The following is a 19,333-nucleotide window of genomic DNA, read 5'->3' on the forward strand; positions in this document are numbered from 1 at the left end:
TTATTATGAGTAGTCATATGTCATAAGAACAGAGCAGCGTAGTAAAGTATTATGGCAGTAAAAGTACAGAAGTTCCAGTGTCATTGTGCAAATCGAGTTTCCACAGGCAATGCTAGGAATGTGAAGTTATAGTGGCTGAACCAGGCTGAAGGCAATGGGACGATACGAACACCTAAAAAGTCATTATATCTGAAGTGCTGGGTAGGTCCCTAATCTTGTCTTATATTAATGGTCTCGCCACTTATCCCAAATCTTACCACATTTAGCTAAAGCGCTTCTATACCAATTTTTTGTAAGGTAAGCTTCTGTCTACTCGTTTAATCCATTCTGCCCTGGAAGGAGCACTGGGGTTAAACCATTTCAGTGCCACTTCCTGTCGAGCAGCAAACAGCGTTTCAGTCATTAGTTTTTTTAGTATTGACTGGGATACTCATCAGTAAAGACTCCCAAAATACACTGAAGCAGGTTCACTGACACAGGGAATCCCATTTTATCGGGGAGAAACCTTACAACTTGTCGCCGGTATTCATGAATAGGGGGCACTTCCAGAGTAGGTGTATGAACGAAGCGGCTGGGGCCTGACATTTTGGACCCTTGTCCAGAACTGCTCTTAAGGTGGCCATTAACGGTCCAATTTCTATCAAAAAATCATTTGAGCAATCAGAAATTCTGATCGAATTGGTTGTAAATAATCTCCATTGGTGGACACAATCTATTATGAACGAGTGAAAAAAAATGTCGCCCGAATGAATTTTCGTTCGAACCAAAATTTGGATTTTCTCATTGGTTGTGATAGATGGGAAGCAAAGATTGGTTCGTTGATGGTGTAGTGAACGATGTATTACAATATTTCACTTCCGATCAGAATTTCTGATCGCTCAAGCGATTTTTTGCTAGAAATTGAACCGTCAGTGGCCACCTTTAATGTAATCCCTACCATAGTCGATCATTGTCTTACATTCTTATTGCAGTCTAGAGTGCATCGGCACACCCAATTTTACCACTTTCACATGCTATGAAGGCCAACAGATTTTATAACGAACCTGAACAATAAACCTATCCATGTAGGTTTATGGGATTATGGGTTGTGAGACTGAGGAAACCCATGCAAACACAGGGAGATCAAACAAACTCCATGCATGCAGATATTGACCTAGCTCAAATTGGAACTGGCGATCCAGCGCTATAAGAGGAAATCTACGTAACTCACTCCTATGTTCTGGACTTAAAGAGAATATGTACTCTAATATTCTTACAATAAAACACATACCATTCTATTCCTTATTCTCTCCTGTGCCCCTCTGTGCTGTTTCTGCCACTCCCTGCTGCAATCCTGGTTTGTAATGAACAGTTTTAGGCAGTGTTTACAAACAAAAGACTGGCTTCTAACCACAGTATCATAGGCTGAGAACTAGCTTACTGTGTGACTCATGCAGAGCTTGGAGGGGGTGTGTAAAGCTTCTGCCAATGACAAGCAGTGCTGCACATTCCACACATTCCAGCCTCTGCCCGACAGACAGGACAGAGGAAAGGAGATAAGATTTATTACAGAGACAGTGCAAGTAGGAAAGGCTGCAGTAAGACAGGCCACATTAGAACAGTAATAGGAACTTATAGGATAGAAGAAATAAGGCTTAAAATTTTGTTACAGAGTCTCTTTAAGCCAAATAAAAGTGTTGTCCAAGAGGCTGCAACTTAAGGGCCCATTCCCTCTAGAGCGTTTTGCCGGCAATTTCGGCAAAACGCTCAAGCGCTAGCGCTTTTTAAAGCGCTAGTACAATAATACCCTATGGGCCCATTCTCATTTAGGCGATTTGCGTTAATTGCCGGCGATTAACGCAAATCGGCAAACGCAAAGGTGTAGCCTGCACCATTTTCAGGCGATTTCCTGGCGATCGGGTTTCAGTGCTATAGCAGCGCTAAACGCGATCGCTAAAAAAAAAAAAAATCACCAAGTGTGAATGGGGATTTTTTCACGTTCAATGCAAAAAAGCGCTAGCGTTTTGCGTTTAGCAAGTGTGAATGGGCCCTAAAGGAGATACAAATAAATAAAGTTTTACAACAGTTTTATAGAAAAGTGAAAAACACAAAATACAAATATGGCAGCATTTGCATAAAGGAACAAAGGAGGCCATTTGCCAGTCCATTCCTGAAACTGATAAATCAATCACTAAACTATTACCAAACTATAAACATACACAAACATCAACCAAAACGGCCACAGCCCCTCCTCATGAGCATGGCAGTGCAACAGGGGCAGGTGCAGTCAGTTATTACCGCACCTTCTTGGAGGACAAACAGAGCAGCCTAGGACAGCGAGAAAGGCAACGGCATGCATGGGGCTGGACGAAGCCCCAAGTAAGCATAAATGCTGCAATGTTGTCTCAGCTACACCTTACACATAAGTTGGTGAGGTGAGTGTTCGGCATAGGAAGTGAATGAACAAATCACTCTGCAAAAGCGGTTAGAAAAGCGCTTTACAAAAAAAGTGCAGAGTGCAGGTAAGTGCTGGAAGGTACAAAAAAAAATTGCGCACAAAATCATGTGGTCAGATGGACCCTTGACCCAACACTGTGTGCCAGAGATGACACCACTTGCCTTCAACGAGAATCTGTTATAGAGGGCAAGTCTGCCGTTCATTCAACTGTGTGAAACTTTCGATGGTACCTTCTCAGTAGCATGGTGCCCACGGGTAATCCTGGTTCGATTCTGGTCCGGAGTGGGAGCCTAAGAAACGGCTACCACCACCACACATCCAAGGAAGGCAGCAGGCATGGCACGGCATGCAAGTCCCGAGGTAGTGACAAAAAACAACAATACAGGAGGATTTTCGAGGCCCTGCTGCAGGGGTGCAGCTAAGGTTTTTGTGGCCCCAAGCGGACTGTAGTAAGTGGCCCTAAGCGGCGAAAAATGGGTGTGGCTGTCCTACATAAGTGGGCGTGGCCATGACGTGGGTGGAGCGGGAGGGCGGATTGGGGCGGGGCTGTTTGCGGGGAAAAATGGATGTGGGGGTGATTGAGGCGCGCACAGCGCGCCGCGCCGAATGATGGGCATAACCATGACATTGTATGGGCGGAGCTTAACCGTAGCACAGCAAATATAGCCAACTATGACCATTAAATAATAAATGCATCAACAGTTACCCCAGACACCAGAAAATAAAAACGCAATTTGTGCAACATTTCAGCAGAAATCAAACGCAATTTGGGCCACATTTCAGCAGAAATCAAACGCAATTTGGGCCACATTTCAGCAGAAATCAAACGCAATTTGGGCCACATTTCAGCAGAAATCAAACGCAATTTGGGCCACATTTCAGCAGAAATCAAACGCAATTTGGGCCACATTTCAGCAGAAATCAAACGCAATTTGGGCCACATTTCAGCAGAAATCAAACGCAATTTGGGCCACATTTCAGCAGAAATCAAACGCAATTTGGGCCACATTTCAGCAGAAATCAAACGCAATTTGGGCCACATTTCAGCAGAAATCAAACGCAATTTGGGCCACATTTCAGCAGAAATCAAACGCAATTAGGGCACATTTTCAGCAGAAATCAAACGCAATTAGGGCACAGTTCAGCAGAAATCAAACATAATTAGGGCCACATTTCAGCAGAAATCAAACGCAATTAGGGCACATTTTCAGCAGAAATCAAACGCAATTAGGGCACAGTTCAGCAGAAATCAAACATAATTAGGGCCACATTTTCAGCAGAAATCAAACGCAATTAGGGCACATTTTCAGCAGAAATCAAACGCAATTAGGGCACAGTTCAGCAGAAATCAAACATAATTAGGGCCACATTTCAGCAGAAATCAAACGCAATTAGGGCACATTTTCAGCAGAAATCAAACGCAATTAGGGCACAGTTCAGCAGAAATCAAACATAATTAGGGCCACATTTTCAGCAGAAATCAAACGCAATTAGGGCAGAGTTCAGCAGAAATCAAACGCAATTAGGGCACATTTTCAGCAGAAATCAAACGCAATTAGGGCACATTTTCAGCAGAAATCAAACGCAATTAGGGCACAGTTCAGCAGAAATCAAACACAATTAGTGCCACATTTTCAGCAGGAATCAAACGCAATTAGGGCACAGTTCAGCAGAAATCAAACGCAATTAGGGCACATTTTCAGCAGAAATCAAACGCAATTAGGGCCACATTTTCAGCAGAAATCAAATGCAATTAGGGCCACATTTTCAGCAGAAATCAAACACAATTAGGGCACATTTTCAGCAGATATCAAACGCAATTAGGGCACATTTTCAGCAGATAAACGCAATTAGGGCTGCAAAAAGAAAATAATTTACTCACCTGGCAGGCTGGCACTGGCAGAAGTCTTCTCTCCCTGTCTCCCGGCCGGCTCCTCAGTCGCGCAGTTCCCACGGAGCTCCCTCCCTCCTCCAATCTCCCGCGCTGATTGAATGCACTGCAGGGCTACGGGAAGATGGCCACCCGAAGACCTGTACTGGAGACATAAATAGTCTCCAGAGCAGGGCTTTGGCGGCGGCCATCTTCCTGTAGCCCTGCTCTGCTCTGCCAGCCCCGCGGGGCTGCGGGAAAACAGTGACGTCACGCCGACGTCACGGAGCCGCAGAGGCCCCAAGCGGCCGCGTGGTCTGCTTTATGCCTCGCGGCGCCCCTGCCCTGCTGTATATGAGATTAATCAACTTTAATACCTTTAACGATAATCTGTTATGGAGGGCAAGTCTGCCATCCATTCAAGTGAAAGGTATGCACTGACTGCCAGGTATAATGCAATGTGCAGTCACAGATGCAGTGAAAGGTATGCAGTGACTGCAAACAGCCATTTGTGTAGTGCTGGACTGGTGCGCATCATGACGAGAGTGCAGGTGCTGGCGGCTTTCCAGCCCATATGGTCGCCGGGCTGAGGTAGCGTAATGACAGAACAGTGGCTGTCCAGCTGATCAAATTTGATCTGTCCACAATGAAGCAACGACCTTATTATCGTGGGTGTGCGCCCCCCCCCCCCCTGAGAAACTCATATAGCCGGCGGTCATTGCTTCATTGTGATACGCAAGCCCCTTCACTGCGGGAAGGTAACGATCACGAAGGGGAATTGACACATGTACATGCCTTTTGTTTTGTTGTTGCAGCCAGAAAAATTAGGCAGGCATGTACACGCACCAGAAAAATTATTGCAGCGGCCTTAAAAATTCAGGAATCCACCTGGAGTCCTGGACCCTGTTGGTGGTGGCGGAGAAGGCAGTCAACCGGCCTACGGGGAGAGATGCTGTGTGGGGAGCGACTTAGTCTTGGGGCAGGCAGTCACAAGGCGTGCAGGCAGAGATCCTGTGTGTGGGGACTGACTTAGTCTTCGGGCAGGACTGAGCGTGCTTTGCAGACCAGGCATCCGTGGTCAGATGGACCCTTGACCCAACGCTGTGTGCCAGAGATGTCACCACTTGCCAGTCAACATCACAGTACAGTTTAGGTATCGCCTTTGAGAAAAAATTGCGGCCTAGCATCTTCCACTGCGGTGTGTGGCTTTGCTTTTGTGTGCTGCTTTACCTCAGGTGGTCATCCCATTGCAGTTTGTGCTTTGTAATCATGTGCCTTCATAAGGTAGTTGTCCCTACGCGGGTCTTGGTCTTTCCACGGCTCAATTTTCGGTGGCAGAGAGTACAGATGGCATTGCTCTCATCTGAGGCAGACACACAAAAGAAATTTCCACACCGCTGAGCCCTGGGGTGATGGCACTTTGGTGGCGGCGGCCGACTGAGTGTTAAGTGGGGTGCCAGAATCAGAGCAGGAGGAGGAAGATATGTCACGCTTCCGTGCGAGGTGTTCTGTGTTAAATAGTCAACTACGTCCTGACAATATTGGGGGTTGATGGCACGTGCCTTCTTCTGAACACTGTACTTTGGATGAGGGCCGCACGAAATCACGACAGCGCGACCACGAACAGACCTGCCAGGTGGCCTGCCTCTGCCTTTTGTTTTGTCCATATTGGGGGGGGGGGGGGGGGGAGGAAGTGAAAGGTATGCACTGACTTGACTAATACAATGTGCAGTCACACAGGTGCAGTTAACAGGTATGCACGGAGTGGTATATGACACTGCGTGCACTCACGTAGGTAGGTGGGTGCACTGAGCACAACAGGTAGGTATATGTAGTGATGGGTATTACAAATGTGCACCTGTCACACACACGTACCGTGAACAGGTACAGTGACTGGTGGTATTAAATATCACACTGCGTGCACTTACGTAGGTAGGTGGGTGCACTGAACACAAAAAGGTAGATATATGCAGTGATGGGTATTATAATGTGCACCTGTCACACACAGACAGGTACCGGACAGGCACAGTAACACTGCGTGCGCTCACGTGGGTAGGTGGGTGCACTGTGAACAACAGGTAGGTATATGCAGTGATGGGTATTACAATGTGCACCTGGCACAATAGTAATTATACCATCAAGGGGGCAAAGGCCAGCTGCGACTGACAGGGCTGTATAAAATGCAAGTGGGCCACACACAAAAAAAAAAAAAAAAAAATAGAACACAAGAACAAGATTAGCTCTCAAAAGAGCTGTTGAGGGGTGGTTTTTTTTAGCAATAAGAATCAGCAAGGAGCAAGCTAAGAAGCCTACAAGAGCCTAACTGAGCTTTCCCTATAGCTCTCTCTGCACAGCAGCTCTCCCTTCTCTAATTACTGCAGGCACAGGAGTGAGTGAAAAGCCTGACGCTGCCTGCCTTTTATAAACGGGGGGGGGGGGGGGGCTCCAGGAGGGAGTGTAGCCTGATTGGCTACAATGTGCCTTCTGACTGTGATGTAGAGGGTCAAAGTTGACCCTCATGATGCACTATGGGGGCGAACTGAACTTCCTGAAAAGTTTGCAGTTCTCCGCGAATGACTAAAGTTCGCCGGGAAACGTTCGCCGGCAAACCGTTCGGGCAATCTCTAATTACAAATCACAGAACTACAACTTGAATCTCCGGATGTGAGGATCCATTTGTTCTCCTGACAATCAGATCTTTGTTCTGCATATAAAAGCTATAAGAGAAATGGCTGCAGAATGACGTACGGGCCTGACTATAATCTCTCCAGTGTCTTTTGCTCCCTTTCAGTTACATAAATGAATGTTAAAAGGAAATCCATTTTCTATATTCACAGATCAACATTCCATTAACAGCTTTTGAGTCCTGGCAGGATTGGTGTTGAGAATACACAGGAGTCATTTCCCAGCCTGAGATAACAAAGCACCGCTTTTACTTCAACTTGCACAAGCGAGAACAACCGCACCAATTTCAGCTAATTACAAGTTAGAAACTACAGAAATAGCATATTCCATATAAAATCCACACACTGCTTGATTGTGAGATCCAGGATAAAATACCAACGTAGAACAGAGCTATTGGGAAAAAAAGAGATTTATACATTTTCTGTGTAATGGATTTTTCTTTTTTAACTCCTCTAAATGACTATCATTTAAGGCAGGGAACACACTAGCGAAAAACGCATGCGATTCTGCTAAGTGTGCCCCCTTCCTTACAGAGAAACCGTAACCAAGAATTGAACTTCATCCCAATCAGTAGCTGATGCCCCCTTTCCCATGAGAAATCTATTCCTTTTCTCAAACGGATCATCAGGGGGCTCTGTATGGCTGATTTTGTACTGACATCACACTGTGGGAGCCTTGTTGCATTGTGGAAAATAACAGCTGTTTCCAACTGCCAAAAAAAGCAAGCAGCATCTCCTTCCAGTGACATCCCCTGCCAGCAGTAAAAATGTCACCATGTGATAAATGTCAGAATGTAAATCAGGGAGAGGTAAGATTTTGCAATGGGCAAACACTGACTAAATCATTTATACATAATTATTGTAAAAATTGAGCACTTTATTAATTTTTTTCACTGGAGTTCCTCTAAGGTTACCAGAGCTGAACCATACAGTAAAAACGCCTGTCAGCCTCCTTTCACCTGCAAATGCCCCCCACAGACACTTCCTGGTCGGCTGGGTCAGGCATTAGCGTGCCAGCCATCTGCACTCAGCGCATGCGCACAACATAGTTGTCATGTCATGCGCAGAGTGCTCCTGCACGCGGGATCAAGGAAAGCAAGGCCAGCGCACTAATTCCCAACCCAGCCAATCAAACTGCTGCGGGGGGCATTTGCAGACAAAAAGGAGGCTGATGGAGGAGAATGGGAGCAGTGGGCATGAGGACTACTACACTGTGTTACGCGTACTGCTGTATGCTTGCTTGTTTTCTTTACCTGCCCATGTACTCCCTCTGTGCTGTAAATGCCTAGTCACTGCCTTTCACTCTCGCATACAGGACTTCTCACGGGCTGTCCCTTTCCTTTGGAGCTCTCTCCCTCAGCCGATTCATCATGCCACGAGTCTGGAAACCTTCAAACATACTCTGAAAACACCTGTTCAGACAAGCCTATGATTTGCTATAGGCAGCACTGAAGGCACACTGCCTTACCTACTAACCCTTGCGTTTCCTTCCCTTTTGTTTCCTCCCCACCACCCTCTAGATTGTAAGCTCGCAAGGGCAGTGACCTCCTCCTAGTGTTTCTCATACTGCTGTAATTTTAACATACAGTATGCACATATACCAACTACACATCAACTATGTATGTACAGTATTTGTATTTCTACTATTCAATGTCATGACTGTACAGTGTCTTGTATTTTCTATGTATATTTGTTCCCTATTTGTTTTGTACAATGTACAGCGCTACGGAAGATGTTGGTGCTATATAAATAAAAAATAATAATGTGCCAAAAACAATTCCTTATACAACATCGTGCACTTGGTGAATAAATCTCTTCTGATTCTGATACATGTCTGCTCCCACCATTTTTACTGTATGGTTCAGCTACAGTATCCTTTAACAACAAAAAAAGTGTGTCGAAGGTTTTTTATTGTCCAGATGGTGGAGGTAATCTGTGGGTGGCGGCGATGGGAAGCGCTGAGCAGATATCAGAACTCACCATTCCAACCTGACCTTCCATCTTAGGGCTGTGGTTCACACTGCAAGAGCTTTTTCTGAGCGCTTTGTGATTTTAGAAGCTCTTGCTTATGTAATGCTATGTGTGTGTTGTGTGCACTGGAGGGATGTGATTTTGTAAAAATTCCCCATAGCATTGCATTAGCAAGAGCTTTTCCAATCACTGGCATTTAAAAAGCTCTTGCAGTGCGAATCAGCCTTCATTCTGAAGCTCCACTTTTCTGAGAAACTCCAAGTTCAAAATGTATGTAGAACGAAAAACAACAGATTCCCCCAAGCTAATATTCGCTCTAAATCACTCTCTATTTTATGTAGTAAAATGATGGAGGTAAAACCTCCTCTGGTTGTAGAAGATGAAGGGAGTTAGCAGACCCCAGATGTGTGTGGAGCTTAACCCTGGCTGGACCTCTGCACTGGGTTCTCAAGCATTAGATGAATCCTGACCGTGACATGCTCAGGTTTTATGCATGTAAAGTGAGGGATGGACGGGGCAGGCATAGGGAATCCCTGCATGATGGGAGCAGGCTAGCCGGGAAGCACGGGGTTAAGCCTCTGGGTGGGCGAAAGTGACGGGGCTGGGGTTTGTGTAGCCAAGGGGAAAGGGGATTGGCCAGGGAGTAGGAGTGAGGCATTGTGGTAACTCGACGGGGGGGGGGGGGGGAGTGTTCACTCGGGCAGCCAGCGTGTAGTGAGTGAGAAAGCCCCACCCTCCCTCCCCTTTTATTTAAGTTAATGTCTAGTATGTCATAATGGAGGACATTAAACGTTAGGTTAGTTGACAGTTGTATTGTCATTGCAGCTCAGTGGGGTGAGGTCTCCGGAGGTCAGGTTATTGGTGGTCTTTGGTGAGGGTTTTGCCGCGGGGCAAATCACCCAGGGTTTTAAAGAAATGGTCTGCGGTTGCAGAAGGTGTCGGGGCATGCAGCTGTCCCTGAGCCAGTGACCACGGCTGGGGGCCGGATAGGCTGCATGCCAAGAAAATAACTGCATTATGGTGTTAAATGGTAGGCCTCCGGATCCCTCACCTCAATGTTATTGTTTTTTTACCAAAATTGTTACATTTGGTTATTTTTAATAAAAGGGCTGCTTTGGCCCATTTATCAAACTAAGCTAAGAAGTCCGTGTTTTTTATTGTAGGGTAAAAGAGTATTGTCAATATGGGTAATTTTGAAGTTGTCCTGGAAGCGTACTAGGCCTTGCCCATTATCAAGTATATTTTTCAATAGATCTAGAGCTCAATGCCCGTGCCCGGTGGCAGGGGCGTTGCTAGGATCCTAGGAGATCCGGGGCACTTTTTGGCACTCCAGCCCAAAAAAAAAATTGGGTGTGGCCACACAACAGAATGTGGGTGGAGCCAAATCTACATGAACTTAATAGTGGTCTTAGTAGGTCTAAGTAGGACTGCCCAGCAAAATGTTACATGAAGCTCCCCTCCCCACTAATACAAAAAAAATTGCATGCTGGGTGTGTGTGGTGCTATGTTGGGTACTGTGGTGTCTCTATGGGGCATACTGGGTGCTGGGGTGCCCTGTGTTGTTGTGACATGCTGAAAGCTGTGGTGCCTTCATAGAGAGCATGCATCGTTGTGTGTCCTCACTGTTCCTCCCCTCTGCCCTTCCCAGCAGAGTAGCACAGCGGGGAGGAACTACTCATCTCCTCCATCCGCTCTCCAAGTCTGGAGAGAGATCCTCTAGCTGGAAAATCTCCCCCTAGCATCAGAGAATCAGACACTAGGAGCTCTAGCTTTTGATTCCTTCTCAGACACTAGGGGGGAGAAGCCCAGAAGAGATGTCTGCAGAATCTGGAGACCAAGCATGCAGAGATGAGTACTGCCTGACTCTGCCTGGGGGACATCAGGGGTGCCCCAGAATAGATCTGGGGCACGTGCCACTGATCATTGAGGCTAGCAATGCCCCTGCCCACTATGCAATTTTTCCCACTACGCCCTGTCATTACCTGACCGGGGAGGCACCTGTCAGTGCCTCTACCTAAACTGAGGGGGTACCTATACTGGGGACACCTCTGGCTACATAATACTGGGGGGGTTCACACCTGGCTACCTATTGGAATTGGTGGGCCTGTGTACGTTATACTTATGGGGGTAATTTAATCTGTAATAATTATCTGTAACGTAATTATTTTATCTGGTCTGGATGCTTATTACATTTAGTATTTTATATTTTTGTTGTGTGGCATGTGAGTGACTACTTGATTCTTTTATGTGGAGGCATGAAACTATTTTATCATGTTATCTGGAAGCAAGTGACTATTTATGTCTTTAATTTTGAGGGGCATTGATACTTAATTGTGGCTGGATGGTGTACTGGTTAAGGGCTCTGCCTCTGACATGGGAGACCTGGGTTCGAATCTCGGCTCTGCCTGTTCAGTAAGCCAGTAATTCAGTAAGGAGTTCATTGGGCAAGACTCCCTAACACTGCTACTGCCTACTGAGTGCCCTCTAGTGGCTGCCTCGCAAGCGCTTTGAGTCCGACAGGAGAAAGGCGCTATACAAATACTGCCATTATTATAATATACTATAGGTATATCCAAAAAAGTAACCAGCAGTATTTAGTGACAAAAAACCAACAGAAAGCAATAACAAATGTACGTATGAAGGGGGTGGGGGGTCCAATTATAGTGTTTGGCATAGGCGCCATATTACCCAGACACGCCTCTGCCCACAACCATTGTGATGTATCTGCTGCTGTGGGCTGGAGAAAATTAAATTCTTTTGGCCGGTAAATGAAGTGCGCAAATCTTTGTGAATTGACATTTCTTGCCATTTCCTGGCGTAATTACGGCATAAGTCGGTAATTTATCTCACTAGTCGGGAACTCTGATTTTCTGTGCAGTAATAGGTTTAGTGAATTGTAATTTGGGAAGGTGATCAGTAAAATCAGCTGTTTTCTGCATTACTGAATGCAGTAATGCTTTGTGAATATAGCTCATAGGGCTCTATTCACAATAAGCAGTTTGGTAAAATCACTTTGGATGTAAAATACCTCATGCGGTATCTTATACTTTTTTTTACCAAATTCACAAAAGTTTTCCCCCATGAGGCAGAAGTTCGGTAATTTTCCAAACAAAACATGACTCAATTCACTGAGCCCTGGTCGGTAAGGGTCACTTAGCAGCCTTCTAGCAGGGCAGAAGGCAGGGAGCTGTGTGTGTGACTCAGAGGTTTTCTGGACTGTGCATACGGTCATGCCTTTAGGCTGCATTCCCACTTATGCGGTGCGAATCGCCGCGGTAAAAATTCGCATGCGGATGCGCATGGATAACGATGTATGCGAATTTAACCATGGCAGTGCTGGCGTGCTTTTCCATTGTTTCTATGCGAATTCGCATGAAAATTCGCATACCCAAACCTCATGCGAATTTCCTATTAAATACATTGTATGTGATTCGCATAGCGGTATGCGGTATGCGAATTCTGATGGCTCTGCCATGCGAATTTTTTCTGCACAGGAATCCTGACAAGTGGAAACAGTCCCATTCACTTGTATTGCTATGCGAATTTGCATGCAAAAACCGCATGCGAATTCGCGATCGTGGAAATGGGCCCTTAGATGTGCTGCAACCACCAGGGGGAGCTCTTCTGTGTGCTACAATAGGAATATGCACATCTAAAGGGATGCAGGGATGCCCACAGATTGTGAGTTTTTTCTGCTTTGATACACTGAAAAACCTACCGGCATCCCTGTTGCATCCGATGACTGAGAAGCAGGCTGTGTGGCTCTCCCTATTGGCTTCCTGGCTCTCCCCAAAGGCTGTCAAATCTACTGCACAGAGACAGCAGGGGGAGAGCCAGTTATCGGCTGCTGTGAGCTGGAGAAAGTTACAGAACACTTTTGGCCGGTCAATGACATGTGGAAATCTTTGTGAATTGACATTTCCTAAGGTAATTACCGCACAAGTCGGTAATTTACCTCGCTAGTCGGGAACTGTAATTTTTCTGTGCGGTGATAGGTTTAGTGAATTGTAATATGGGAAGGTGATCGGTAAAATCAGCTGTTTTGAGCATTACCGAATGCTTTGTGAATAGAGTCCATAGTCTCTTAGAACAGTTACACCCCCCCCCCCCCCCCCGATAGAAATACCCGAAGTACACAAGTCATTGTATCATAAGCCCCAAAGACGTCAGAGTGCCTCGCTGTCCTCCGCAGATAAGACGTTAATAGACGCACACCGCTAGTACAGAAGTTTACAGAAAATGGGACTGCTCTGTAGAATTGGTGTTTATGTCAGTAAGTGGCACCAATCACAGAGAGCTTTTCCGTGGAATGATCCTGGATATCTGAGCCATAACACAGATAGCATTGTGAGGAGGCCATATTACTCTGCAGCAATCTTCTAAAGCGCACACTTCCTGCTGCCTCATTACTCGGAATATCCAGAAACTCTATTTACCCATTAAATCTGTCCTTGGTTGAAAAGGTGAGCAGGTTTTTCCAGGGCTGTGGAGTCGGTCCAAAAATCCACCGACTCCTCAGTTTAGGATTCCACCGACTCCTCCTCCTCCTCCTCTAATTTGCATATTACAATCTTGTTGATTAACTGTATGTAACGTGAAATTCGTCTCTTAACTGCCAACGCTTAGGAATTTTACAAGACAACTGAAGTGAGAAGGATATGTAGACTACTATATTTATTCCCTTTAGTCATAGACTAAAACTAGTCCTTGGTAAGAGTACTTGTAAAAGGTACAAACCGGAACAAAGAACATCTATCAGGCCCTAGGCAATGTAAGTGTGGGTACATGTAAGAATGATGTGCAGGTACTCTGCAGGGGAATGAGTAGATTCTTCCTCTATTACACATTCTTCATGCACAATCTGAACAAGGTTTATGGGTGACAGACAACACCTCTGTGTTCAATGTGCACAGCATTCTCAGTGGATTCCCTGCAGCTCTGTGGGGAGTGCATATGTAGAGTATAGTACTACTGTGTAACAAAGTAAACCTGAGACAGATGAAATTAAAGTTTTATACAGACCTGGGGCTTCCTCCAGCCGCCTTCAGGATAATCAGTCCCTCGTTGTCCTCCTCCACCACCTGGATCTTCTGCTATGAGTCCAGGTACTTGAGCCAGTCGGGCGTAGTGCGCATGCACATACTCCGCCGCCAGGAGCGTACTACACCTGTGCAGCACTATTGCGCAGGTGCAGAATGTTCCTGGCTGTGGGAGCGGCATGCGGCCGGACAGCGCTGACTGGCTGAATTACCAGGACTCATAGCAGAAGATCCGGGTGGTGGAGGACAGCGAGGGACTGATTAGCCTGAAGGGGGCTGGAGGAAGCTCCAGGTATGTATAAAACTTTACTTTTCATCCGTCTCAGGTACCCTTTAATTTGTAGTCACCAAACCAAATTTTAACAACATATCAAATTATTTGATTTCATGAGCAAAGGGAGTGCATACATTTGCATAAATCAGCATCAGTGCAGAATTATTTCTATCTCATTGACCATCTCTATTAGTGACACGGCTACACATCAGGCTTTATTCTTACAGCATAGATGTTATTTAGTATATATAAGAGATTCCTGTGTACACATCATATATACAGTCACAATCAGATATGTATATCTTACCTTAAAAATACGGGGACTGCTTTATTGAAGCAGCACAAGTAACTAATTTTGATTGGTTTATTTCATTTTTGTGGACTAAGCACAGCTATTACTGTATATATACATTATTTTTAATGACTATTATCTGAGAAATAGAACATTTTATCATATTTTCTATTTTAATTACAGTCACAAATTCATTAGGAGTCGGTGCATTTTTTCCCGACTCCAGGCACCCAAAATTGCCCGACTCCGACTCCACGACTCCGACTCCACAGCACTGGGTTTTTCTCACAGTCACCACAGCATTAAGGCTGGTTTCACAGTGGGACGTTACAGGCGCACGTTAGAGCAGCCTGTAACGCAGCCCACCGCACAGTAATGAAAAATCAATGGGGCTGTTCACAGTGCGGACGTTGCGTTACATTGTAACGCTGCGTCACAAGACAACGTACTGCATGCAGTACTTTGGACGCGGCTGAGCCGCGTTAGACTGCTTGCACATGCTCAGAAATGTTGGGGAGGAGCGGAGAGCGGCCAGGCACATGGCTAATTAATATGCACTGCACGTTATGACGTGCAGTGTTTACTTCCTGGAGCAGCCGCTCTGTGCGGCGATTGGCCGGCGGGACCACGTGATGCCGCATGCGCACAAGAGTGCGCATCACGGCATCACTGACGCCAGAGTGAGCTGCACAACGCGGCTCACTCTGACGTCCAGATCTAGTACCACCAGGCGTTCCGTTAGGGGGACGTTATGCGACCTTAACGCCCCCTCTAACGCAACGTCCTGGTGTGAAATTAGCCTAAAACCTCCTGTGCAGCATAATGCAGAAAGTCTATAAACAGGAAATCCACCGCCGCTATATTCCGCTCCTGCAGAATGACTATAAACACTTCTCTGAGCAACACAAAACTCTCTGCAATCTAATGCGACTAAAACGTCTCTTTCCGTTTCAAGCCGTAGACGGCCATTTATTCCCAAAAATCACTAACATTAAACTGTTAGGGCTTGTTCACACCTACGGCGTTTTGCTTTTTTTTTTTTTTTTTTTTTTTAAGCGCCGGCGACTTTCAAAATCGCCCTTAAAGCGCTTGTGCAATGATTCCCTATGAGAGAGTTCCCATCTGACTTGCGGTTCGTTTCCGATCCACTCAGCAAAGCGCTGCCTGTACCATTTTTAGGGCGATTTTGCCTCAATGGAAGGTATAGGAAAAACGCAAAACGCTCACAAACTTGTTTTGTGCGGGGATTGCATTTGCGCTTTTAAGAATAAATACATTGGGCTCTATTCTCAATGATTTTCCGCATGCGGAAATGCACTTGCGGTAAATTCCCGACTGAAAAAAAACCATTTTGACATTCACAAATGTTTATGCATAAAATTTACCACATGCGTAAAATTTTACGCATTAATTACCCGCATGCGTAAAAAATGCGGTAAAAGTCAGCAAAAGTCGGTAGTTTCCGCAAAAAATCTAAATTCACAAAAAAAAAGAGGCACCTTATTTCTGACTTAACTACCGAATTTTTATCACCTACTAGTACTTGGTGATATATTTCGCTTCCCATTGACTTAAATGGAGTCTGGAGCCTTGAGCGCTGTATTTGCTGGACTTTAATTTTTTTTTTTTTTGGACAAGTTTCTTCATGCAACTTTTTTTCCGCATGGTTTCCGCATGTTTACTATGTAATTGCGCATGTTTCCCAATTTTTTTTACGCATTGTTCCCGCACACTAACGTAACAGTAGGGCCTGCAGCCCCTGCCCGGCCCCCCCCCTGGGACCCGTTGGGGGCAGTTTTGTGGGGGCTGGAGGGGTGGCAGCATGAGGGGAAAGCCTTGGCCACAGTCAGCAGGGAGAGAGGAAGTTCTCCCCCCCTCTCCCTCACCTCGGGGCTCTCCCCTGTGTGCTCCCCTCCAGCTTAAGTTACTGTGTGGGCAGCGGCGGCAAGATACATACCTTCCGTGCGTTCCACCGAATACTCCTCGCTGTATTGTCTGTTGTCACTTCCGGAAGTGACGTCAGCCGCTAGAGCGAGGAGTATGCGGTGACACGCACGGAAGGTATGCATGTGCCCGCCGCTGCCCACACACTAACTTAAGCTGGAGGGGAGCACAGAGGGGAGAGCCCCAAGGTGAGGGAGAGGGGGGGGGGGACTTCCCCCCTCCCCGCCGACTGTGGCCAAGGCTTTCCCCTCATGCTGCCACCCCTCCAGCCCCCACAAAAAGGCCCCCAGCGGGCCCCAGGGAGAGAGGAGGGGGCCCGCTCTGAAATTCTGCAGGGGGGCCCGGTGGGGCCTAGTAACGCCCCTGTTCCCGCATGTGGGAAACATGCGGAACATTTTTAGTGAATGTGGAAAAAATGCGGAATTTATCACATGCGGTAATATAACGGTAAAAAATATCTTACCGCATGTGTGATTGAGAATAGAGCCCATTGTATTTGTTCTTTTCCGGGTCAAAGAGTTCACTTCCTGACTTCGCTTTGAAAAGCGCTTTACACAAATTCGTAGTACGCAGGTAAGCGAGGGGGGGGGGGGGGACGGTGTGGAAGTCATTTAAAATCTCACAAAAAGCGGCCATCAACGATTTCGATTTTAGATGTGACCAAAGGTGTGGGGTGTACAGACTGCTCAGAGACTCCCAATCATAGGCCCCATTCACACTGGGAATCGCAAAACACTAGCATAATCACTAGTGTTTTGCAAAGCGATTTTCCCTTCACTGTACAGGAAAGCGATTTTGGAGTGATTGCATTTTGTGAATCTTTAACACTGAAATGCAGTCGCTCTAAGAATGCTAAATATGCTGCATGCACCAGGTTTGTAACTGCAACTAATTGCTGGCGATCGCTACAGTGTGAACACTACCATTGATTTGCATTGCCATAGCGCTTTTACATATACAGAGAAGAAAAACACAAATGCTTCTGCAGGAATCTGATCCATGTGCAGTGGCTGAGGGGATAAAACCAATTACTACTACTACTACATGATTCATTGCTTATCAGATCCAAATGAGATGGGTGCGTGTGTATGGCCAACATTAGCGTGCATACACACATGCAATTTTGATTGTGCAATTTTACAACCACCATATAGTATGAGGGCCAACAAATGTTGAATACTATAAACAGAATGGACAGGCGCGCTCTCATACTTCATGGAGGTGGTGAAATTGGATTTGTGTACCAGCATTAGTGGGTGATGCAGTGTAACCATTCCACAGCAGGCGCTTGTACTGACCTGCCACGCCTGGACCTGCTAATGTCTCTAGCTGGACGGCAGGTGGGGGAGGGATCCTATTATCACCTCCTACTAGTGATGCCGATCAATGAGATGCAAATATTTCAGAGTTTATGCAAATGCATGTACATTTTTGTGTAAATATATGCAGCTTGAAAATGGACCAATCAATTTAAACCCGGGTGGGACTTGATTGGTCTGTTTTCAAGCTGCATATATTTGCATAAAGGTTGACATAAAGTTAAGGCTCATACACACATGAAAATGAAAGATCATAGACCAGTTTTACCCCCTTCCATGTAGTATGAGAGCCATACCTTCACAGTCTATTCTATGGAGCTGCACTCCCCATCAGACAGAAATCTTTGCAAGATGCTGCACACAAAGATGCTGTACAGACACAAAAGATCAGTATATGCAAAAGATCCGTTCCTGCAAATTGCATTCATTGTCTATGAGATCTGCAGATCCTCATACACACCTTGTTTAAAGCCGCATCTACACACGTAGATGCGGCCGTGATGCTCCTTATCAATCGAGCCGCTGATGCGGCTCGATTGATAAGATCCAACAGGACGTATCTTGCTTCCGCCGATTCCCTGCTCGCTCCCCGCGAGGGGACAATGGCAGGGAATCGAGTGGAAGATAAGCGGCGCCGGCGGGGACGAGCGGGGACGCGGTGGGGACGAATCGAATGCGGCGCACGCGCGGCGAGCGGGGACGCAGCGGGTACACGTAAGATGTGATCCGGCGGCTAATTGAGCCGCCGGATCGCAGCCTCATCTACGCGTGTAGATGAGGCTTTACTGACATTCATCTGCAGATCAGATCCACCAGGATGGATTTTCTGATCTGCAGATGAATGTCAGTTAACCTCCTGGGCGATAATCCCGAGCTGAGCTCGGGGTATATCGGGCAGGTGGAGTTCTCAGGCCCTGGTGGGCCGATTTGCATAATTTTTTTTTCGTTCCACGCAGCTAGCACTTTGCTAGCTGCGTGTAACTTCTGATCGCCGCCCCTCGCCGCCGCTACCCGCCGTGCCGCGCAGCCCCCCCCTCCCCGACCCCTTGCGCAGCTTGGCCAATCAGTGCCAGGCAGCGCTGAGGGGTGGATCGGGACTCCCTCTGATGTCATGACGTCGGTGACGTCGTCCCGCCCCGTCGCCATGGCGACCGGGGAAGCCCAGCAGGAAATCCCGTTCTGAACGGGATTTCCTGCCTACTCTGATCGCCGAAGGCGATTGGAGTGGGTGGGGGGATGCCGCTGCGCAGCAGCTATCATGTAGCGAGCCCAGGGCTCGCTACATGATTTAAAAAATAATTATTTTTTTTTTAAAAGTGCTGCGCCCCCTCCTGGGCGATGTAATTGTATCGCTCAGATGGTTAAACAAGGTGTGTATGATGATCTGCAGATCTCATAAACTATGAATGCAATTTGCAGGAACGGATCTTTGGCAGGAACAGATCTTTTGCAGATACTGATCTTTTGTGTCTGTACAGCATCTGTGTGTGCAGCATCTTGTAA

The 19,333-nt window shown here is 46.4% G+C and overlaps 1 protein-coding gene across 3 annotated transcripts in view; it reads right to left on the reverse strand.

Annotated features, from left to right (window-relative positions):
* LOC137538547 (DNA topoisomerase I, mitochondrial-like) overlaps positions 1-19,333 on the reverse strand; it is a 197,051-nt gene that overhangs the window by 146,001 nt on the left and 31,717 nt on the right. The window lies entirely within an intron of this gene.

The sequence above is a fragment of the Hyperolius riggenbachi genome, chromosome 11 (genome assembly GCF_040937935.1).
Source record: "Hyperolius riggenbachi isolate aHypRig1 chromosome 11, aHypRig1.pri, whole genome shotgun sequence".
Classification (NCBI taxonomy): Eukaryota; Metazoa; Chordata; class Amphibia; order Anura; family Hyperoliidae; genus Hyperolius; species Hyperolius riggenbachi.